This window comes from Panthera uncia (assembly GCF_023721935.1).
Source record: "Panthera uncia isolate 11264 chromosome A1 unlocalized genomic scaffold, Puncia_PCG_1.0 HiC_scaffold_17, whole genome shotgun sequence".
In the NCBI taxonomy this organism is placed as follows: Eukaryota; Metazoa; Chordata; class Mammalia; order Carnivora; family Felidae; genus Panthera; species Panthera uncia.
Genome location: NW_026057577.1, coordinates 34,524,270 through 34,548,036, shown reverse-complemented (window position 1 = coordinate 34,548,036; position 23,767 = coordinate 34,524,270). Strand labels below are relative to the sequence as shown.

Genomic DNA, 23,767 nt, shown 5'->3' with positions numbered 1-23,767 from the left:
CCCACAGGGCTGGGTCTGGACCTGGGGCTGGTGGTAAAGGGAGGCTTATCTGAGTAATATTCAAAGTGAAGGCTGAAGGAGAAGTAGGAACATATTGGGGGTGGTAGGCAATGTTGGCAAAGAGAGCTCCAGGCCAAGGGAAAAGTGGTTGAAAGGCCCGAGGGTGAGAGAGAGCTGGGCACATATGCAAAATGGAAGTTCACTCTTGTTTGAGGCCACCGGAAGGTCCGATGCCAGGGAATGTGGGCCTTCTTATTCAACACCAAGACCAAGAGAGCATGGAAGTAGTGTGGGTCACTGATTGTGCCTCAGGAAATTACTGGAATTTAAGCTCTATGGGGTAAAGACACTGCCAGCTTTGTTCATCACTTGAGAATGAGGCCAGGAACACAGCAGTTTCTTAATAACCATTTGCTGAGTAAATGAATGAGTGCCCTCGAATGACCTCAGCCATCTTCTATGGTGTCACCAAGCCCCAAGGTGTCATAAGACCAGGAAGCATCTTGAGAGCTGGCTGGTCCACTCCCTCCCCTCCAGGCTGTCTGATCTGCCCTTAAAACTCTCAGAGATGACAGGATCTTGTATATTTCATAAAGTATAGTAGCATGACTCGGAAATGCAGTTCTTGAGGTCATACACAGGCAAGTGAGAGACAGATGATCTGTCCAGTCATTTGGTGAGTCACAGCAGGATGGACAGGAGCAGGGAGAATAGTCCTTAATGCCCAGACCGGCAGGTCAGGCAGCGAGGGCACTCTGGCTCCCCCGAATTATTTGTCATCTTGTTAAGATGCCATGGTGCCTCACTTCCAAATCGGCTACTGAAGATCAATGAGCCCCACATTCTCAAAGCAGCACCATCTCATGGGGAGAGATACATTTCCTGGTATATCTGGCAGTGAGGAATTTAAAATCCAAGTTTATCTCACCTCTCAGTGCCATGCACTGACTGAATGCTGCTGTCTCTCTCAGAGAAAGCTACTGTGCTTGTGATCTAAGATAACCTGGCTGGGAAGCCATGAAGAATGGACACCACATGTTGGCTTATGCCCACGTCTATCACCCTATCTGAGGTCCCACTGCCTCTTACTTGGGCTACCTCACCTATTCCCTGCTTCTGCCTCTACTCCCATACTTCTCCACTAAGTAGCCAAGTGGCATTAAAAAAAAAAAAAAAAAAAAAGCTAATCTGATTATGTCATAGCCCAGCCTGCATCGTGCAGTTTTCCACAGTCCTTGAGATAAAAATCTCCAGGGCTCCGCATGGGCTGACCCTGCCAACTGCTCCAGCCACAGCCGTCTCTCCTCATCCACAACCGACTCTTTTATCCCCAAGTGAAACATGCTCTTTCTGGACTCAGGACCTTTGCACATGCTCTTCCTGCTACCTTCTTTTCCCTACTCACTAGGAATATAAATTCCACTTCCAGGAAGTCTACCTGTCTCTTAGGCCCCATAGGTCCCTATTATCTAACTCCCATGATACCCTGGACTTCACTGCAACACTCACTTCACTGGGAGTCCCTTTTATGGTGGGTTTCCTCGCTAGAATGTGAGCTCGAGGAGGTCCTCATTGCATCTGCCTTGTTTCCCACTATATTCCTCATGTCTGGCACACAGTGGAACTCATCAAGTGAATAAATGAGTGCCCCGATCTGTGAACTGTTGGAGCAACTTTACCCATTAAAATTAGAGGCAGAGAGAAACGGAAACATAACAGAACCTCATTACAGTCCTAAACCAGATAAGCTTGCTCACCCTGGAGGCCCGATTTCATCTTATTATGGGCTTGTGTACTGTGATTAAGCCCAAGTTTATTCTTCAAAACTGCTTTCTGGTTTGGTTTGGAGAACTAAGGGCCTTGCCACCACGTGCCCGTGATCAGCCCGTGATCAGACACCCAGGGTTTTGTGACAACCCGAGTCAAGTCGGGGTGCGCTGGTGTGCCTGCCGGAGGCCTGTGCCTCTTGCTGCAGAGACAGGCAGCCCACCTGCCCCAGTGCCACACAGCAGAACAAGGCTACAGGGACCTGGAGCCTTCATTCATTTTGCCTTACCCTCTGTTTTATTTTCTCCCTACCCCCCCCCCAGCAAGGACAAACAATAATTCAGTAAAGGAAATATGAGTAATGGAAAGAAAGAGGAAAAAATAAACATATCAAAATGGGCAATGTCCCTCAGGCCACTGCTTTTAAAGAAAACAAGGAGAGTAGATTTGGAGATATTTCAGTGACTTTGCTAAAAAGGAGAAAAATAATCAAGCTGGCCTCTCCCTTCTAGGCTGAATTCCTTATCTCTCTCCTAGAAAAAAACTTTTTTCATGTTTATTTATTTTTGAGAGAGGGGGAGAGAGGGAGAGAGAGAGAGAGAGAGAGAGGGAAAACATGTGCCTGAGAGGGGGAGGGGCAGAGAGAGAGGAAGACACAGGAACTGAAGTTTGCTCCTTCCTAATGCAGAGAGCACGATGTGGGGCTCGTACCCATCAACCGTGAGATCATGACCTGAGTCGAAGTCAGACGTTTAACCAACTGAGCCACCCAGGCACCCCCTTATGTCTCTCTTGATGTAGCAAGAAAGGATTTCCCAGACCAGGGGTTCTCACTCTGGTCTGCATCAGATTCTCCTGGGGAGACGTGTTGAGCTTACAGGTGCCAGCCCCAACTCAGGCCCAGTGAGTACAGACCCCTGGAGGAGGGGTACTCCCATGATCCCCACGCAGGGGGGACCCACTCAGGAACAAAGCTCAGGAGGCAAAGGCAGAGTTATGCCCTATGCCTGGTGACATAAGGTATAGCTTAAGTAAAAAACTCACATGTGCTCCTGAGGTCCCCAGAGTCAGGGACTAAAAAGCTTGTTCAAAGTAAAACACCACAAACTATAGTTAGGATCTGCAGAACGACAAAGATTTCTGATTTCACCTTCTGGCAGAAGGCGGGTGGGGCACATATTCTATTCATGGTATTCATTTAAGCTGCTGAGCTGACCCCACAGGCAAGGACTTGAACTAGGTCCAACAGAAAGGTGATGCCGGCGTTCAAACATGATGATGACAGTAACTCACATTCATGGACACCTTAGTACCTGCTAGGTGTTGTACACGCATTATCTCATTAATCCTCCAGACCACCCTATGAGGTATTATTATTATCTCCATTCAAGGGATGAGAAAACTCAAAGCCCAGGGGAGTGGATGACTTACTTGCCTAAAGCCACCCAGCAAATAAGTGCAGACCCACATCAGGGCCCAGGTCTCCCTGACTGCAGTCTCTGGTCTTAAGTGTTACAGTGTAAGTTTCCTTTAAGATGCCCAGCCCTTGTCTTCCCGATGCTTCCAATGAATGGAACCGGCCTAAGAAAATCAGAAGTGTTAGTGCAAAATATACAGCCTTAAGAAACAATGAGCAATCAACCTGTGGACCCCTGGTGAGTCTTCTCCTGTTTTGATTATTAACTGTTCAGAAGCTTTGTTATCTGGATTTCAGGAGTCCTGAAAGGAAAGCAAAGTCCTCTTACCAGGGCAACCATCTCCCTCTGAGGAAGGGTGGAGTGAGCGTGCTTTTGAGAAAGCCAAGCAGCCTTCATGGTGCGTCCCCCACGGCTCACAAAAGAAGAGGCAAGCAGGAAGCTCCACAGCCCAAACCCGGGAGGGAGGCTGGGTCTTCTGTGAAGACCCAAAATATCAAAGACATTAATAATACCGTTCATGGAGAGCTTGTCACACGCTAGATACTGTGCACATTTCACTTCACGTGCTCCTATCGAATTTGATCTTTACAACACTATGAGCAGGTACTGTTCACGCGAGGAAACAGATTCAGAGAGCATTAGCAACTCGCCTGTAGTCACACATCTATACAGGGATGAGTCAGAGAGCATATCCATTGGTCTGAATCACAGCGAGCTCTTAACTAGTATCTTGGCTGTCTCTTCTTTTAAACACGAGGACAGACACCATTTGGCGTGCTTACGTGAGCAAGAGTTCTCAGTTGTCTGCCATTTGTATTTGGCTGTGCCAAGCCTCACCTCCGCCTGGGAAACAAACCAGGTTCTTATTTCAGTAAATGTTTACTGACTGCCTTCAATACACTGTGCTCCGTGCCAGGCCCCACATTTAATAAGTGGGAGACGAGGTCGCCCTTGCAAGAACTTACTGTGAATTTACAAATCTACAGTGGATTAAAGGGACAGACATAAAGCATGTACAGGTGATTTTACCAGAGGTCTGGGAGTTGCTGGATTGAATGGAGTCACTGATGCCTGGGGATTTGTAGAGGAGGTGAGCTTGGGACAGAGGTCAGGACTGGTTTGTTGGAGCTGAGAATAAGGGTGGTGCAGCAAGGGAGTAAAGTGGCCCAAGTGTCAGTCAGAAGACAGCTCCAGTGCTGCCTCGGGGCATTCTGTTACCCCTTAGTCTAGGCCCACTGGACTCTGGCAAATGCCCAAGCCCACGCTGGAAAAGCAATCCTGGGGCTGAGTCACGTGTCCAGAAACGCCTGCAGTGAAATCCTATGAAGGGTAATGTGCATCCTCAGAGCAACTTTAGGCAAAGGCAGCAAGGCTCCCATTTTATGAGGTGACTTTGAAACCAAAGTCAGCAGGTCTGAAACTTTCAAATCAATTTCTCCTCTGCTTCAAAGATCAGACATCTAAATCAGAAAGGATGTACATGTAAGTCAAGGGGTGAAAACGGAACTTAAACCTGTAGCAGGTAGAAACTTTCTGAATATTTTGAGTAAAAACCTTATCAAAATGCATGTGCTTTCCCCAGTAATTCCACTTCCACAAATCCTCCCCAGGGAAGTAACAGCGACTTTGTTTATAATGGTGACAAACGAGAGAGGATTAGAGTTTTCATGTCTACATAACAGAATCCTATAATCCTATGTAGCCATTACAAATGGAGATGTAGGGGCGCTGGGGTGGCTCAGTTAAGCGTCCGACTTCGGCTCAGGTCACGATCTCACAGTTCGTGGGTTCGAGCCCCGCATCGGGCTCTGTGCTGACAGCTCAGAGCCCGGAGCCTGTTTCAGATTCTGTGTCTCCCTCTCTGCCCCTCCCCCACTTGCACTCTGCCTCTGTCTCAAAAATAAATATTTAAAAATTTAGAAAAAAAATGGAGATGTAGATTTATGTTTATTGATGAGGAAAAAAATCCTAATGTATTTAGTACAGCCTGGTTATAAATAAGCAGATTATAAAACAATCTATGTATACAAATTTTACAAAGAGGAATCATGTGATTCTTCAAACCACGCCTGAATCAATTTAATAGAATTGAAATCATATGGAATAAGTTATCTGATCACAATGTAATTCACTTAGATATCAATAACCATAACATATCTAGGAAAACTGCAAATATTTTTTTTTAATTTATTTATTTGGAGAGACAGAGAGAGAGAGAGAGAGAGAGCAGGAGCACAAGCGGGGCAGGGGCAGACAGAAGGAGAGAGAGAGAATCCCAAGCAGGCTCTGCAGTGTCAGTGCACGGAGCCTGATACAGGACTCGAACTCACGAACTGTGAGATCATGCCCTGAGCTGAAATCAAGAGATGCTTAACCCACTGAGCCACCCAGGTGCCCTGGAAAACTGCAAATATTTTCTTTCTTTTTTTTTTTTTTATTTTTGGGACAGAGAGAGACAGAGCATGAACGGGGGAGGGGCAGAGAGAGAGGGAGACACAGAATCGGAAACAGGCTCCAGGCTCCGAGCCATCAGCCCAGAGCCTGACGCAGGGCTCGAACTCACGGACCGCGAGATCGTGACCTGGCTGAAGTCGGACGCTTAACCGACTGCGCCACCCAGGCGCCCCTGCAAATATTTTCAATTAAACAACACACTTTGAACTAATCCACCAAAAAAAAAAAAAAAAAATCAAAGGAGAAATTATAGAGTAGTTTAAACTTAACTATATATAGAGCACTGGTATATGGAAATTTGGGAAGGCAACTAAAACAATTATTAGAGGGAAACTTTCACCTTTAACTGCTCATATTAAAAAAAAATTTTGAAGGTCTAAGTAATATTAATGACCCAAGATTCTGCATGAAAATAAATAAATAAAAGGGCAAGGTAAACTCAAAGTAAGCAGAAATAAGAAAGAAATATAGTTAATAAGAAATAAGAAATAAAGTTAGCAGCAAAATACAAATCAGGCAAACAACGTAGAAACCTAACAAAGCAGAAAGCTGTCTTTTTGTTTCAGAAAATCTCAAATATTCCTATATATAAGCTGCTTTGTAAAAGGTTTATAACTCTATGAATTGACATGTTCACAGAAGTTCTCTTCACCTGATAGGATCAGGAACAATCTTAAAAAATTTTTATTGATGTTTATCTGTAATATCTTTTTTTGTCTCCCTCTTTTATATTTGAGAGCTTCTGAGGGGACTGACATCCTCTGCTTATTTGCTGAATTGCTAGAACAGTAAAGCAACACACCCTATTAACCCTTTGTTTCCCAAAGTAGGGGCATGTGCCCCTGTTGATACAGAAGTTCTGAGTGATATGAAGATATCTTTCCATAACACTGCAGAGAGAAAGGGAGCCCTCTTTGAAGTTTCCTTCAGTCATTTTGATTGTAGTCAAGGAGACAGCTTTGGTTTCTTGCAATTAGGTTTTCAATTGCTTTTCTCTCTTTGTAAGCAAAAGAGGTGGGTGGGCAGGAGACAGCATCTGAGCAGAAGTCAACCACAGCCGCCCTTGCACTGTATTTATCTTGAGGACTGCCTTCTGTGTATGGGATGCTTCTGCAGTTACACTGGAGGGATAAAGCTTCCTTTAAATAAGGAAATTAAAATTTAAGGAAAACCACATGTCAGTAATTTAAATCAAATTCAAAAATAAGGGATGTGGTAAGGGGATAACGATCAAAATGCTGAGGCTAGCACACCTGTACTGAAGTCCAAGGAAAGTGGTGCTAACCTCTGTGAGGGTGAAAGGCCTCCAGGATATCAGTGTGCACTGGGATATCCCCATAGGTCCCCCAGGCCTCGACTTCAATCTTGTCATTTTAATATAAAAACAACAGCACGGACATAACAAATGAGCAATTTGCTCAGGTAATGACCCAGGCAGTAGGGAGACGATTTCAGAACAGGATTCCAAGTCCAGATAAATCCTGTTGGGAGGATGACTGACGTGGGAGGTTTCTAAGAGCAGATAACATTTCTTTGCAATGTTTGCCCAGAGGAAAGAGGCCCTTCCACAGGAAGAAGGTCAATTCCGGTCTATTTTTATAAAAGCATTTCAAGTGGTTAACGGACTTATTTCCTGTGGTTCCCAGGAATCCTGCAGCAGGTTCCCAGGAGGATGTTGGTGATAGGTAGCAGAGACCTGATGAGTGGCAATCAATAATTATCTCTATATTTGCTTCACTTTTTCCAATAAAAATAATCTAGGGGAAAAACACTTGCTCTAGAAGAGCAAAGTTCATGACAACAAAGAGCAGAATGGGACATGAAAGTCCCTTCGCGTGCGGCAAGGTCCTCAGGTCAAGATTTTGGAAACTGAAGATTGGTTTATTCACTCATTCCCTTTTATTCAACAAATAATCGAGCAACTGTTCTGTGCCAGGCACTGTTGAGGGGCTGTGGAAAAGATGGTGAATAAACATGGCTTCTGCCTTCCAAGAGCTTTCCGTCTACCGGTGGGAGAAGGCATCAGACAGGCCAGCAATGTCTGGGTAGATATATACTTAATTACAAATGGTGGGAAGCATTGGGAAGAAAAGAAGAGGACATACAAAAGAGAATAATGGAGGCTGGGGGGAACAGAACTTAGATGGGGAGGTCAGGAAAGACCCTTGAGGAGGTGGCTTTGGCTGCCATCTGAAGAGTTAGCAGGAGCCAGCCAGGAGAAAGGGCCAGAAAGCAAACAATCTGCATGAAGGCAGGCAGGTAGAAGAGACCACCCTGGACTCAAGGATCCAAGGGCAGACAGGACTGGAGGACTGGCTAGAGCATAGTGGGCAAAGGGAAGGAGTGGTGGGAGGTCAGGCCAGACCATACAGGGTCTTGCAGGCCACGGGAAGGATTCAGATTTTACTTGGAAATGAAAAGCTATGGAAGGTTGCAAGCAGGGGGTGAGGTAGGTTTTCAAGGATCCTTCTGACTCTATGTATAAAGATGATGGGGGGGGGGCATGCTGAGGACAAAAGAGGAGACTATTTCAGAAGTTGCGACAGTGGACTGGACTGGGCGTTGACAGTAGGTACTAAGTACATAAATTTGACAGCCTTTAACTTCAACATAAGAGTTGAGAAAGTTGACCAACACACAAGCCTGGGACTAAGGCGAGGCAAAGGAGGTACTTGCTTTGGGCACAAAGCAAGTTTACTCAGAAGCCAAGATAAATAATATTTTAGTGCAATATTTTTTTTAAGTTTGTTTGTTTGTTTAAGTCATCTCTACATCCAATGTAGGTCTCAAACTCATGACCCCGAGATCAAGAGTCGCATGCTCCTCTAAGCCAGTCACCCATTTAGTGCAGCATTTTTTTAGAAAATCAAATTTAGGGCAAAACAGTCCTTGATGAACAAGAAATCAAATTTCTTTTAAAAAGACAGGATCCACAACGGTGCTGTGCCAAGCCACAGAAGGAGCCTGGGGCAAAAGGAAAAACCTTGTAATACTGATCCTGGTGGTATTTAAAATTTTGATATTTTGTTCATATCCTCGCTGTTATTCTGGCTAGCTGACCTTCCCCACCTGTAAACCAGGGGGCGACCATGTAATCCTCGGCTCTTAAAATAAATACTATGCAAAGAAAATGGAGGACATAGATCATCACAAGCCCCCTGGTGGTACAGATGCTATTCTTTGTCCTGATTCTGGAGACTCCGAGACAGAAAGTACATCATAGTTGCTCCATCAATACTTCTGATACTGTTAATGGCTAACATTTATCAGGCTCTTAATATGTCAGGTACTTTGCCAGAAGCCGGGAAATACAATGATCTCATTTTATACTCACACCAATCCTGTGAGGCAGGTATAGTATCATCCCTCCCCTACCATGACTGGTATATATTTGATTAGCATTTAGTAAATACAGGAAGAAACAAAGATGTATAGATGGAAGGGAAAATGAGAGAAAAGGAAGGGACAGGCCTTATTCTATTCCTTATGAGTCCTATATGGATCACAGTGATCCCAGCTCCTTGGGCAAACACTATTTTCTGACAAACACAAAACACCACACTTAAACAGACCTGCACAAAAAGGGAACTACACTTAAATATCACCTTTCTCCATAGGGATTATTTTTGATAAGTTAGGTTTTTTAAACCGAACAGCTTTTCTAAGAAAATATTTTTCTTTTTTTTTTATTTAAAAAAAATTTTTTTTAACGTTTATTTATTTTTGAGACAGAGAGAGACAGAGCATGAACAGGGGAGGAGCAGAGAGAGAGGGAGACACTGAATCTGAAACAGGCTCCAGGCTCTGAGCTGTCAGCGCAGAGCCCGACGCGGGGCTTGAACTCACGGACCGTGAGATCATGACCTGAGCGGAAGTCGGATGCTTAACGGACCAAGCCACCCAGGCGCCCCTCTTTTTTTTTTTTTTAATGTTTATTTATTTTTGACAGAGAGACAGAGCATGAGCGGGGGAGGGGCAGAGAGAGACACACACACAGAATCTGAAGCAGGCTCCAGGCTCTGAGCTGTCAGCACAGAGCCTGACTCAGAGCCCGAACTCACAGACCCTGAGATCGTGACCTGAGCCGAAGTCAGAAGCTCAACCGACTGAGCTACCCAGGCGCCCCAACTAAGAAAATATTTCTTGACTTCATCCATTCCCAAATATTCACTGAGCAAAATTATAACATACCAGGCACAGATCTAGGAACTAACATATGTGAGCAAAACAAACCTGATTACGGGTCCTCATTAGATTCATATAGTCCACCGTGTGTGTGTGTGTGTGTGTGTGTGTGTGTGTGTTTGGGAAGGGGGTTGGCATGAGACAGTCAATAACTAGTAAGCAAACACATACATAAAGTCATAAATTATCATAAGTGTTATACAGGACTCATACACAGAGGAGTGCAGGGAGCTACCCTAGACAGGGTGGGCCAGACACATTTAGGCACACGGAGGCAGAAACCCTGCTTCACATAATACTTATGCTGCTGAAAATGCAGTGTTAAGAAGTTTTGCAAATCAAATCAACAAAACTCCCACTATAGAGTGTGAAACTTTACAACCTAATGACTTACCCCTATGGAGGACAGTTTTGGAAAAACAATACCACTGACTTATTTTCTATACAAACATATCTCTGAGAAAGGTACTCTCACCACTGAGGGGTCAAGAATACAATATTGGCGGGCCACATGGGCGGCTCAGTCGGTTAAGCATCTGACATCAGCTCAGGTTATGACCTTGTGGTTTGTGAGTTCAAACCCATGATCAGGCTTGCTGCTGTCAGCACAGAACCTGCTTCAGATCCTCTGTCCCCCTCTTTCTGCCCCTGCCCCCCTGTCAAAAATAAACATTAAAAAAAAAGAACACAATATTGGGGAACGTTGGAAAATGTTCTGCCTCCTATCTGCCCCACACCCATCTAAATGTCTAGATTTATGGAATTCCAGAGGAGCCCCTTGAACCTGACAACACCAAGGAGGAACCAAGGAATGCAGGACCTTTGAAAGCCAGCAGATATTACGTACAAAAAGATGGCAGCCTAGAGAAGTAAGGAGAAGTCCGTCTGACATTTCTTCTTACCTCCTGTTGCCTAATCTACTCTCAAAGGCCAATAGTGTAGAAATTCTTCATTTTTCAAACAACCCCACCCAAAAGAGTAGCACTTTGATCTCTAAAGCATGAGAGAGGAGCAGTGGATAGTGCGGGGTATAAATGGCTTGGAAAGGTTACGTAGAAAAAAGAAATAAACAAGAAGAGAAGCCATGAGGAGTTGCAGGGATGAAAGCAAACCATGCTTTGAACTACCTGCCAGAATGAAAGCAGACTCCCGTGAGAGGCCATGTTTGACAGACGAGCACACTGTCGAGCTTCCCGGTACCTACCTATGAGTGGGACGCACAGTGTGCACCTTCCTGGAGATGCTAGATACCGGGCGCAGATTTATCTCTGAGTTTACCTTCTTGGATACGAGATTCCAACACACTTCCAAGCTCTTTCATCCCTTATCAGACACCAGTCCTTGCCCAGAGCCTTTGCTCATATTCTCTTGCTCCAACTCCTTCCCATAAAACCCACCTGGCTCCTGCCAACAGCTGGGGTGTGTGCAGGCCTGTGTGGAGAATGCCAATGACACGGTCACAGGACCATGAGAGCATTGGGCATGCTGAAACAGGGCAAACTGGGGAGACGGGAGAATGGTCCTTTTGGACTTTTTGTGTGGGTTCAAAGAGAGTTGGCAAGTAGAAGGAACCTCTAAAAATAGCCAAAGTCCTTAAAAAGAAATAATGCAAAAGAAAACAAGGTTTATACTGTCCTAATGTAGGCTCTGCAAAAACTAAGCCCTGGAAGGCTGGCGCTGGGGTAGCTTATTATTTGCTTCCTGCTCTTTGGCTGAGACACCCACTGGGTCCCTTTGCAAATCCTGGGCCCTGCTCCCCACCCCCTGCCTCCTGCATGGTGCTGGAAGGCTCCACAGGAATGCAGCTCTCTTGGGGCACAGCTGGGGCCTCCGAGGCCCACTTTCAAGATCCAGAATAGACTGTGACATGTGAAACGAGCTCCGTGGGGTTTTACATTCCTCCTTCGTATCCAAGCACCTTCAACACAAAACCTCACGCCGGGATTGCTAATCATTCTTCCAGAAACGCCTGGATATCATCTGTCTGGCAGAAATGTGAGTTTTGTCTTTTTTTACTTTTCAGTGTTTTCAATGAACATGGGGCCCTTGAAATGAGGCTGCCCAACAAAGGCGTGACATAATAAAGTGATGTCTTGGGACTCAGGGTTTTGCTCTTGGCTAAGCCACAGATTTGCTTTGATATGCTGTTTAGCCTCTCTGTGTCACACTTCTCTTGGCTAGAGAAAAAGACAAAGTGTTCACCTATCTCATGTAATAGGAGGAATAAAAAATACAAAATGATTATAAAATACCTCTTATATTATCTACACCATAGGCACCTAGAGATGCCTGCTTACCCACATAAAATGCTTTGTGAAACTCCAAGTACCATAAAAATGCAAATAATCCATGCATTAAAACATAGGCTCCTACTGGGGTGCCTGGGTGGCTCAGTTGGTTGAGTGTCCAACTTCGGCTCAGGTCATGATCTCACAGTTCGTGAGTTCAAGCCCTGCATCAGGCTCTGTGCTGACAGCTCAGAGTCTGGAACCTGCTTCGGATTCTCTTTCCCTCTCTCTCTCTCTCTCTCTCTCAAAAATAAATAAACATTAAAAAAATTTTTTTAACACAGGCTCTGATTAACAACCGTAACAACACCTTCTATTTCCTAGGCATTCACTGTATGTGAGACCCTTCCCAGGCCTGCCTTTCTCTATTCCTTTGTTGTGGCACCATGAGATCAGTATTGTTTTTTTTATTTTTATTTTTTTTTTAACATTTATTCATTTTTGAGACAGACAGAGTGTGACTGGGGGAGGGCAGAGAGAGAGGGGGACACAGAATCAGAAGCAGACTCCAGGCTCTGAGCTGTCAGCACAGAGCCCAATGTGGGGCTCGAACTCACGGACTGTGAGATCATGACCTGAGCTGAAGTCAGACGTCGACTGAGCCACCCAGGCGCCCTGAGATCAGTATTCTTAATAGCTTCAGTTTACAGAAGAGGCAGCTGAGGATCAGAAAGATTAAATGACTTGCTCAGTCATGCAAATAGTTAATGACACAGCAGAAACCAAAGCCCAGGTCTATGAGAACTTCCCTTTTCCATGGCCTTTCCAGCCCAGTCTGAAGTAGGACTATCCACTGGGTTCCCAGAGTGGGCTCTGCGCTCACCCCAGTCCTTTAAAAGCAATGGCAAGTGATTCTACTGTGATAAAAGCTAAGAGTGACTTGACTGCCACTGGGCCAATCAGAAAGTGCTGGTGAGGCCATTATAGTGCTTTGAAAGGGGACAGTTCTGTGTCAAGGGAGGAACTTGCAAAGACTCCACTCAAGACACAAGTATCTGTCGATGGGACTACCTGACTTATGCAGGCTAGGGGACTGGAGAATAAACAGAATAGAGAAGCTAAGGATCACTCAACCAAAGGCATTTTTTCTGTTTCCCATATTTCTGTGGCAGTTACAATCACGGACGCTGCAGTCAGAAAACCCTACCTTCCGATTGCAGCTCTAACATTGATTTATCTGTATGACCTTAAACGAACTGTTTAAACTCTCCAAGCCTTGGTGTCCTTAGTTGCAAACTGGGGATAAAAAAAGCAATGCCTTGAGTTCAGTTCAGGGCAAACCTCCCTGTTCATTTAATTAAATCTTGGGACATGATCAGGCTACAGAAGACGATTACATGGAAGATATCACTCTATTCATTGATCTCCCAGCCTACAAAAGAAAGAAAGAAAGAAAGAAAGAGAGAGAGAAAGAGAGAGAGAGAGAGAGAAAGAAAGAAAGAAAGAAAGAAAATGCCTATCTCACAGAACTCTGAGGATTAATTAAAATAATGTATGTGGGGCACCTGGGTGGCTCAGCTGGTTAAGCATCCGACTTCGGCTCAGGTCATGATCTCACAGTTCATGAGTTCAAGCCCCGCATTGGGCTCTGTGCTGACAGCTCAGAGTCTGGAGCCTACTTCAGATTCTGTGTCTCCCTCTACCTGCCCCTCTCCCACTCATGCTGTCTCTCTCTCTCTCTCTCTCTCTCTCTCTCAAAAATAAATAAACATTAAAAAAAATTTTTTTTAATAATGTATGTAAAGCACTTAGGACAGGATCTGGTACATAGTAAATGTTCAAGAAAAAGTCACTATTTTATTATTTATGGGCTTATTTGATTATTTATGGGTATGTTCAGAACAGACTGTTGGGAAACATATGGTAGGGAAAGCCCCCAGCATTTCCAAAGAGATAACAAACACTTACTTCAAAAGACTAAGCTTGGAGAAGCCAAATTTTGTAGCTCAGGAGGGAAGAAAAAAGACCTAGCAAACAAACCATCGTCCTGTGAGTTGGAAGGTCTGCTGTCTTTGAGAAAGGAATGTCCTCGTGGGCTGGTTCTGGAGATTGTAACTTGCACAACATTTTCAAAAGATTTTTGGAGGCACATCAGTAAGGGAAGGCTAGAGGAAGGGACCAGGGCTGGCGGAGCCCCTGCAGAATTGCTCTGCATTTGGCTGGAAGCCCAGGCCTTTAAAGCATCAGTCTGTAGGAAGGATACTTCCATTTAAGACGTGTGCTGGTCTTCAAGATGGCCAAGAGCCTGCAGGATGCTCTGGGCCAGGGTGTACCATTAAAGTTCGGGCACAACTGGGGCATCAGAGCATGTCGCGATGCCAGGGAGTGCTCTGTGGTTCCTCTTACAGGGTGTTTTGTCTAAGCATTAAAATAATTCCTGACCTCCAACGGAATGATGCTCTATGGGAGTCAGCGTTTTAGGGGCAGAGAAGCCACACTGCAGAGAATTAAAGATCCAGAACCCAGGGAACAAATAATGGATATTTGAGATCATTGGGAAAGTGTGTGTATCTGCTTATATCTTTTGCTCCTCATAAAGGAGTGTGGGGGCTAAGACTGGGATTGAGCTATTGGGTGATACAGCTGGACTGGCTTTACAGGCTGCACTTCCGGCCAGCTATCCGTGGTCCAAGCATCTATGCCCCTCTTATTGGAAGCTCGGCTTGATTGATCTGGTATGGCCAGACTCTAACCTCCATATGACAGACACTGTGATTTCTACTGCAGGCCCGGAATCCCTTATCTGAAAAGCTAGACAAATTTCTGAACCCAGGATTTGGGGGATTTTAGAAAGACAATTGGTTGCATTTATTGTATATTAAGGAAGAACTTCTGTGGGGTCTGGAGCAGTCCCCTATAATCAAACACATTGGCGATTCTGCACCAGATCACACACATATGAACACATAGGTGATAAATAAAGACTTTAAGCAGTCTCAGAACAGTCTGGGTCAGGTTTTGCCACAATCTGAGTTACGAAAGAATGTCTAGTTTTCAGAGCATGTTGCATTTCAGAATGTAGATTAGGGATTTGAGGTCCTTCTTTTCATTTCCTTTTCTTTCTCCTTATTTTCTTTCTTAAATTTCCCCAACAGTCTGCCTGTGGCAGGTGCTGAGTACAAGTGGTTGGCATCTAGAGTATAACATCTTGATCTCCCTCAAAGAATATTTGATTCTAGAAGCCAGGGGACAGTTTATTCTCAGTAACTTGGGGATTCTTTAGGATTAGAAAGAGTCTAAATTAAAGAAGAGGAGAGAGAGACTACTGAATCCACAGGTTCTCTGTCATCCTGGACGATAACACACAAACCTGTGAAACACACTGAGGATGGTCACCAGTACATCATATTCAGCTGCTGAGTAAATAAGAGGGCATCACTTGCACATCAGGGGTAATGGTACTTAGAAAATAATATGTTTTAAATATTGCTAAAATATTACTAGATGTTAAGAACCAAGTTTGTCTAATCCTCAATCAATAGCACAGGTGATTAGCAAAAGACAACAAGATACATGGAGAATGATAATCAAGCAACATCTATGAATGCTTACAAGTTTTCAAGTCCTGGGCTTAGCGCTTTATGTACCTGATCACTTAACACTTACAGCAACTGTGTGGTAGCTACTGTTATGGGGTCCTATTCTGCAGATGAGAAAACTGAGGCCCTGTGAAACTGAATGAGTTTGCTAGTGAGTGTCCACCCAGGACTGAAACCTGAGTCTAGCAGCATGCTGGTAAACCCGCTATCAGAGAAAAGGAAGGAAGGAAGGAAGGAAGGAAGGAAGGAAGGAAGATTTTGAATATTCAAAAATTGGCTTTCACAAATCTGTAGGAACCATCTCCTGAACGACACTATCAAGGCCACCCCATGGCCATGTCCAGAGTTTGCTGCCAGTTCTGGAAGATGAGATTTCAGCTCATGGAACAGAACTGGCCTGGGAGAAGCACACCGAGATGCTAGTCCCGCCAGTCAGCCATGGCTGGATTCCCTCCCCAGACCTGGTATAGATCACTGCGGGTGGAGGACAGGGAAAGACAGAAGAACACTCTGTCTCTTTCTTCAGGCAATTTTTCCTTCACCAGAGAGTGTGAAGTGAGTTCCTGCCAACGTGGCACTCCCAGGCAGAAACAATAAAACCTAGAATTCTTTTAAGGCCCTACAAGCTTTTTTGTGGTTAGATAGAGAGTTCAGACTTGAGACTAAACGGTCTTATCTTTTCTTGAGATCCTTCAAGTCCATGATATTGCCTTCAAAGAAGTAAGGAAGTATCTTCTACAAGATGGAAAAAAGGCTGGGTCTGGTTTTTTTCTTTTAATTAAAAAAAAAAAGTTCATTTATTTTGAGAGAGAGAGGGCGTGGGGGAGGGGCAGACAGAGAGGAGAGGGGGAATCCAAAGCAGCCCCAGCGGCACTGCGAGCACAGATTTCACAACTGTGAGATCATGACCTGAGCCAAAGTCAGGATTCGGACGCTTAACCGACTGACCCACCCTGGCTCCCCTGGGTCTGCTTTAACCAAGCAGCCTAGTTTGAACCCACTTAAAATCCATTTAGGTTCTTGGTTTAGCCTCTCTGTTAATACCTGAAAGACCTCACCTACTAATTAGGTCCCATGATAGCATGTTTCCACTAGAGGCTCCCAAGAAGGAACTGGCCTGGGATTCAATCAACAAACATGCAGAGAACAATGATTATGTGGAGGCATTTGCTAAGTGCAAGGCCTAGAAAAAACAGGCACAGCTTTTGTTCCAGAGCTGCAGAGACTAATGAAGGAGACAGTCAGGTAACCTTAGTTACATTATATTCATTCACTCATTCAACAAATATTTATCAAGGGCCCATTAGATGCCAGGCATTCTGCCAGGCACTGAGAGACCATGGTAAGCAAGACAGATTGGTTTGTACTATTGTGGAGCTGACAGTCCAGTCATAAAGGGAGACATTAATTAAATAATCACAAGAATGAATGTGTAATTAAAAAATGAAGTAAGAGCTCTGAGGAAATGTTAAACGGTCCTTTGAGAACTGGAGGAACCTGACCCAGTTAAGGAAAGTCAGGAAAGTCTTCCTTGCGGAATTGGCAACTGAACTAAGGCTTGAACAAAACGTAGGAGTTAACCAGGCAAGGAGGGTAGAGGGAAAGAAAGAAAGAGCGCTCTAGAGAGAGGGAGCAGTGTAGGCAAAGATCATAGGGCGAAAAGGGACACAATGGTTTCAAGCAAATGGAAGGCCAGTTTGGGTAGAGAACATGGTGGAAAAGGAGGCAGGGGAGGAAGCCAGGGCTAGTCCTCAGAGCCCTGCAGGTAGAATTTTTTTTTTAAGTAAATGTTAACTTTTATTTATTTTATTTTGTTTGTAATTGAAATGTAATTGACACACAATATTATGTTAGTTTCAAGTGTACAACATAGTGACTCAACATTATATACATTACAAAGAGATACAGATAAGGCCTTAGTCTTTATTCTGAGAGCAATGGGAAACCAGTGAATGATATAGGTGGGAAACATACGCGGGAATTATACCCAGTGCTTCCATAGGGTAAAAGAAATGCTGCTGTGGGAGCATTAGGAAATCAACTCAAACATAAACTGGTGTGTGTGGTGTGGCAGAAGAAAAGGGAGGTTAGGGCTGGGGGATGTATCCAAATCAACTTTCTGAAAGAGAAATATCTGAGATGAATTTTTGAAGGGTGAGTATGACCTAGTCAGGCCATGGTAGAAGGTGGAGGGAGTAAGGGAGAGAGAACGCTGGTCGGTGAATGTGAGAGTGTGTGTGTGTTGGGGGGGGGGCGGGGGAGTTACAAGAAGAACAGGCCAATAAGAGATAAGGCAACAGAGTTAGGCAGGGACCTGATGATGAATGCCTCACAGGTCACGGTAGAGTCTGGGTTTTATCCTGATGGCAGCAGAGAACCCAGTGACGCAAAGATCTTCAGCAGGAGAATGATGATTAGACTCATGCCTTCGAAAGGATATTAGTAGTGAAATCAAAAGTGGGTTGGAAGGTTGCAGAGGTGAAGAAGACAGATGCCATTTGCCTGCCTTAGCAGCCCAGGTGAGACAAGGTGTTCCATCTGTGGTGAGCAGCCATAGTGAGGATGGAGAATAGAGGATGACTTTAAGAGACATTAAAAAGGTACAGTTGAAAGGGTTTTGTCACTAATGGGACGCATAGGAGTGATTTCTACTCTCCCCACAGAATAGTCTGAACAAAATGGATTCTTCTACTTGTGTTGAGTCTTGCTTTATGACCTGGTACACCGTCGGTTTACAAAAATGTTCTATGCATCCTTGAGAAGAATAGTGTTCACTAACTGTTGGATGCAGGGTTCCCTGATATGTTCACTCAATTAAACTTGTTAATTGTGCGTTTTGATCTGCAACTTTATTAATATTTTTTGTCAGTTTGCTTTATCATTTATGACAGAAAGGTATTAAAATCTCCCACCATCGTGGTGGATTTGCCAAGTTCTTTATATTTTTGTGAATTTTTGTTTCATATAGCTTGAGGCTATGAGGCTATGTCATTAACTATACACAAGTTTAAAGTTTTTATATCTTTCTGTTTAATTATTCTACTTATCATTATGCAGTGATCCCTTTTATCCTTGATCACTCTTTTTGCCTTAGACCTAGTTTCTATGATATTAATATAGCCATACCAACTTTTAATTTTTGTTAAGATTGGTCTGGTATCTATTTTTCATCCTTTTGATTTTAACCTTTCTGCCCTTACATTTTAAACATGTCTTTTATAATCAGAGCATAGGTGAAATTTTTTTAAATCCAGTAGCAAGGTGCCTGGGTAGCTCAGTTGGTTAAAGCGTCTGACTCTTGATTTTGGCTCAGGTCATGATCTCATGGTTTGTGAGACCGAGCCCCACATCAGGCTCTGCACTGACAGCATGGAGCCTGCTTAGGATTCTCTCTCTCCCTTTCTCTCTCCGCTCCTCCCCAGCTGGTGCTTGCTCTCTCTCTCTCTTTCTCAAAATAAGTAAATAAACATAAAAAAATCCAGTAGCTAGTAAATTTAGTCCACTTACATTTATTGTGAATATAAATATATTTGGATTGATTTCTGCCACCTAATTTTGAGTACTATTTTTTATTTTCTATTCTTTTTCTAGATTATTTTGGATAAGTACAGATTTTTTTCACCTCATTTCCCCTATTCTTACCAGTTGCTGGTTGGAATCACTGCATTCTATTTCTTTTCTTTTAGTGGTCAATCTTTTTTTTTTATTGAAAATATTTTAATGGCTATTATTTATTTTTGAGAGAGAGAGAGAACAAAGAGAGAAACAGGGGAGGGGCAGAGAGATAGTGAGCAACATAGAATCCAAAGCAGTCTCCAGGCTCTGAGCTGTCAGCACAGAGCCCCACACAGTGTTTGAACTCACAGACCACGAGATCATGACCTGAGCCGGAATCAGATGCCTAACCAACTGAGCTACCCAGGTGCCTGTAATTTTTTAAAAGTTTATTTATTTATTTTGATAGGGAGAGAAAGAGAGTGAGAGAGAGAGAGGGAGAGAGCATGAGTGGGGGAGGGCTGGAGAAAGAGGGAGAGAGAGAGAATACCAAACAGACTCCATGCTGTCAGCACAGAGCCCAACGTGGGTGGGGCTCCAACTCATGAACCGTGAGATCATGACCTAAGCTAAGATCAAGAGTCAGATGCTAAACTGAGAGAGCCACCCAGGTGCCCCTTTTTAGTGGTTACTCTTAACATTTAACATGCATATGTGACTCAATAAAATAAAATGTAAGATTAATTAACATCTCTAAGAGTTAATGCTTCTGGGTGATGCCACTGATGGAGACAGGGAGCAAGAACTTAGAGCCTATTTGGAACCAAAGGTGAGACCTATTTTACATACGCTTGGTCAGAGGACACTTATCCAATCATCATCTTGACAGATGCCTATACATCTACCTTTGGTAGCATTACACATTTGGTAGAATATTTGTAAAATATTCCCTTTCATGGGTATTCTGCATTACTTAAGCAGTGACAGGGGTTAAAAATTTAAAAAAACCCTGGGCGCCTGGGTGGCTCAGTCAGTTAAGTGGCCGACTTCATGTCATGATCTCACCGTCTGTGGGTTCAAGCCCCACGTCACGCTCTGTGCTGATAGCTCAGAGCCCGGAGCCTGTTTCAGATTCTGTGTCTCCCTCTCTATCTGCTCTTCCCCACAACTGCCTTTCCTGGATCCTTAGAACCCTAAATTTTTCCTGTTAGTTTAGTTTCCAGGGCCGAACTGAACACACATGTCTCCTAAATCGGGGACTTGATAAGTGTCCCTTCAACAACTCTTGATGAGCTGAGAACTGAGTCTGAAATGGCCTGGATTCTCTCTTACATAACCATAGCTTACCTTTACCTCCTTCATCCCCTCTGCTACGTTTGTGGCTTAAATGATGGAGGAAAGAGCTTAACCAATTTCTCCCAAATATGAGAGAGAATGAAAACTTCTATTTTCATTCCAATTGAAAAATTATTTTAAACACAGCATTCAGTGGCAGCTGACCTAGACCACACCAGGCTTCAACTAGTTCAACATAACCAGTGACTCACATCTCCTATAGGTCACATCACATTTTTCTAAGTGCTGTTATGAATACTGTGAAAGATTATTAACCTTTCAGACATGTGTCAGTTTAGGTTCTCTTTGAGTGGTTACAGCTGACAAAATATGCCAGCCTTACCACGGATGTTCTAATACTCTTCGTGTTGCCCTTACTTTGGTGTCACTGATAAGTCAAGAGAATCTTCCGGCTTTTCCCCTAAGTCTCACCAGTGCCCCGAATCTCAAAGGGCTGGGCTTAGCACATAGCGATGACAAGAAGTCCACTGGGCTTGATTTTTTCCATGTCCCAACAAATATACACAGATATACCCCTGACAGCCAACAAAAAGAGAATAATAACAAGAAGCAGAATTTATAAATTTCCATTAGGCTTAATGCCTGATTTCATGTAGTTAATGGACTCATTTATTAGAGCAATTTGTGAAAACCCCCAAGGGCCCACGAAGGCTGTTGCTTAATGGTTTTATCATGTCATAGATTTCTTTTATCCCTATCTTCTAACAAATCCTGAAGAGGCAAGGAAATTAGGACTAACGACTGCCTCAAATGTAGGTAAATTGTAAATAGAGCCAATAAATACATAAATAAATAAATAAATAAATAAATAAGGCCTTTTTGTGCCTCTGGGGTTTCCTTCAGCAACAAAAAGAGATTTTACTTTTTGTATGTTTCAGCTCATTCAAAGATCCCACTGCCACAGACTATCAGCCTCAGGTTGACTCAAAGCTTATTTTCAGGAGTTAACATGTCCTCCCTTCAGGTTTCCAGATATGGATGTGAACTGCAGGGTCATGGGAGCAATCTGAAGTTAGTACAGCCACCCCCACTACTGTCCCTCTTACTGGTGGTGGGGGTCGGGGGGGGAGCAGGCAAAGAGCAGAATCGTGGCTTTATAACAGCAGATGGCACTGTGATGGAAAGGAAGGGACACCTGAGGGCCTGCTGGTCTCTGGCCGAGGTTGCTAATCTGGGGAGAGCTTCACAGTGGTGAAGTCTACGCTGCGTGGCTTACACACACATGAGCACATGAGCATGGGACAATCCTTGGCCACGGCTGCTGCCTCTACCCACAGGAGCCTTCTGCTGTATCTGTTCCCGTTCATCCCAAAGGGCTGGAAGCACGAATGCAAATGGATACAGCCAAATCTATACCCAACACTTAGACAACAACTTAACGGAGACTCCCCGCCGGTGCTGGATCTAGAAGGGAAGCCATCCTTCACTTGCACCTGATGCACAGTCAGGGGCCCATGGAGACCTACACTTGAGGAAACCCAGGGACAACGAGAAACAAAAGTCCATCCCCCGAAGACTGACAACATGAATGGCTATTTGTACAGTTAAATGGCAAATATATATCCACCAGTATATAATTATTTTCTCCTGTACCAAATTAAGTAGACAACTTAGCAAGTGCTTGCGGGGAGAAAAGGAACAAAAAAATCTTTTTTATCTCTTGGCTGTACTTGAAGGAACGGGGAACTGATCACCGTCGCATGTCAATGGAGAGGTGACGGGTGAGGATGTCAAAGCTGGAAAGAGCTAAAGAGCTTTCTATCAAAAGGGGATCCAGAAGCGAGTGGAATGAGAGGGAGATTAAGAAGCTGGGTGAAGAAGGGCTGAGCAGAAAAAGACAGAGAGACGTGAGAGGGAGAGAGAGAGAGGTAGGCCCAGAGATGTAGAGGCTTGTGGATGAATAAGAAGGGTTTGGAAGAGAGAATGTGGGTTTGGGAAGCAAAAGCAAGGTGCCACGGGAGGTAAAGTGTGTGGATGTAAGTAACATTTTCAATCTGTTACTGTATTATCTGAAATGAGCTGGACAGAGTTTCGCCACAGGTGAAGAGGATATTTGAGATGGCCTGACTTTAAACATAGGTTATATAGTGTATGCAAAATTCCCTTTGGGGGTACTCAGAGGGATGGCAAACCATGGCTGGAAGTGGGGACAGTAACGAGCTCACGTGAGTACAGACTGGAAGACACGTACCACAGATGTTAAAATGCCTGGAGCAAAAGAAACAATGAGATGCTTCCAGCATGAACCCCAATTCCAAAGTCACCAGGACCAATTACTCAAATTGTTGTCTCAATTTATGATGGAATTGCCTTCCACATGAGCAACTCTATGAGGTTGCTCTGGGGATGGATGGATGGATGGATGGATGGTTACTTCAGGGGATGCGGGAGGCTGGCAGGCCTTCCGCGAAGTTCACGGTGTTCCCTGGTGATGTAGGGTCTCCTGGGAAATGAGGAGATGCCTGGAGTCCCACTGTAAGGTTGACAGGGACAAAAGTGGAGGGTGTTGGTAGTGATAGCCAATATCTGGATCACAAACAAATAACGTAACGAATAATGAACTCATGGGGGCAGATGTATGTGCCAGACCGTGGGTAAAAATCCCACTTCTGGCAATGACACTGCAATATCAGTGAAGTCACTTCACCTTTTCCTGGTGTTAGGGGCAAATGATGGCTTTGTTTCAACACACCCCTTTTGAGGCTCAGCTCCCACCACCCAGTAGGCGTTGACCTGGGACAGGCCATCGAATGTCTATAAGCTCTGGTGTCATTTTACAAAAAAATGGGGATAATGAGTGTCTGTCTCAAAGAGTAATAATGAAGGTTATAGGAGTTACCTTATAGCCCGGATTACAAGTTAATGTTAATGATGATGATCACTACCATTATGAGGTCACTCAATAATCAGTGTGTGCAATCAGGACCTACTCACACTTATAAGGAAGTTCCCGCACTAGTTCCCTGGCTCTTTTTCGCCTCTTCCTTGTGTGTCCTTGGAATCACCAGCGCTTTGTTCTTCTAAATGGTGGGACAAGTAGATGTTTTAAAATTCTGTTTATTAGTTTGGCTTTAAAAAAATCTTCTTAATTTATTTATTTTTTTAATTTTTTTTTAACATTTATTTATTTTTGAGACAGAGAGAGACAGAGCATGAATGGGGGAGGGACAGAGAGAGAGGGAGACACAGAATCGGAAGCAGGCTCCAGGCTCCGAGCCATCAGCCCAGAGCCTGACGCAGGGCTCGAACTCACGGACCGCGAGAT

At 44.1% G+C, this 23,767-nt stretch overlaps 1 protein-coding gene and 1 non-coding gene across 6 annotated transcripts in view; both read left to right on the top strand.

The window, feature by feature from the left end:
* Nucleotides 1–23,767, top strand: part of FGF1 (fibroblast growth factor 1) — a 103,251-nt gene that overhangs the window by 57,503 nt on the left and 21,981 nt on the right. The window contains exon 1 of one of the 5 annotated variants that reach the window (XM_049648522.1): nucleotides 11,014–11,819. The exons of the other annotated variants lie outside the window; for them this stretch is intronic. The gene's annotated coding sequence lies outside the window, so the exon portion shown is untranslated. Of the gene's footprint in view, nucleotides 1–11,013; nucleotides 11,820–23,767 lie in introns of those variants that run through there. 5 annotated transcript variants of the gene reach the window in all.
* LOC125935890 (small nucleolar RNA SNORA36 family) lies at nucleotides 13,368–13,492 on the top strand. Its single transcript, XR_007461869.1, has one exon. It is a non-coding gene; the product is annotated as a small nucleolar RNA SNORA36 family (small nucleolar RNA).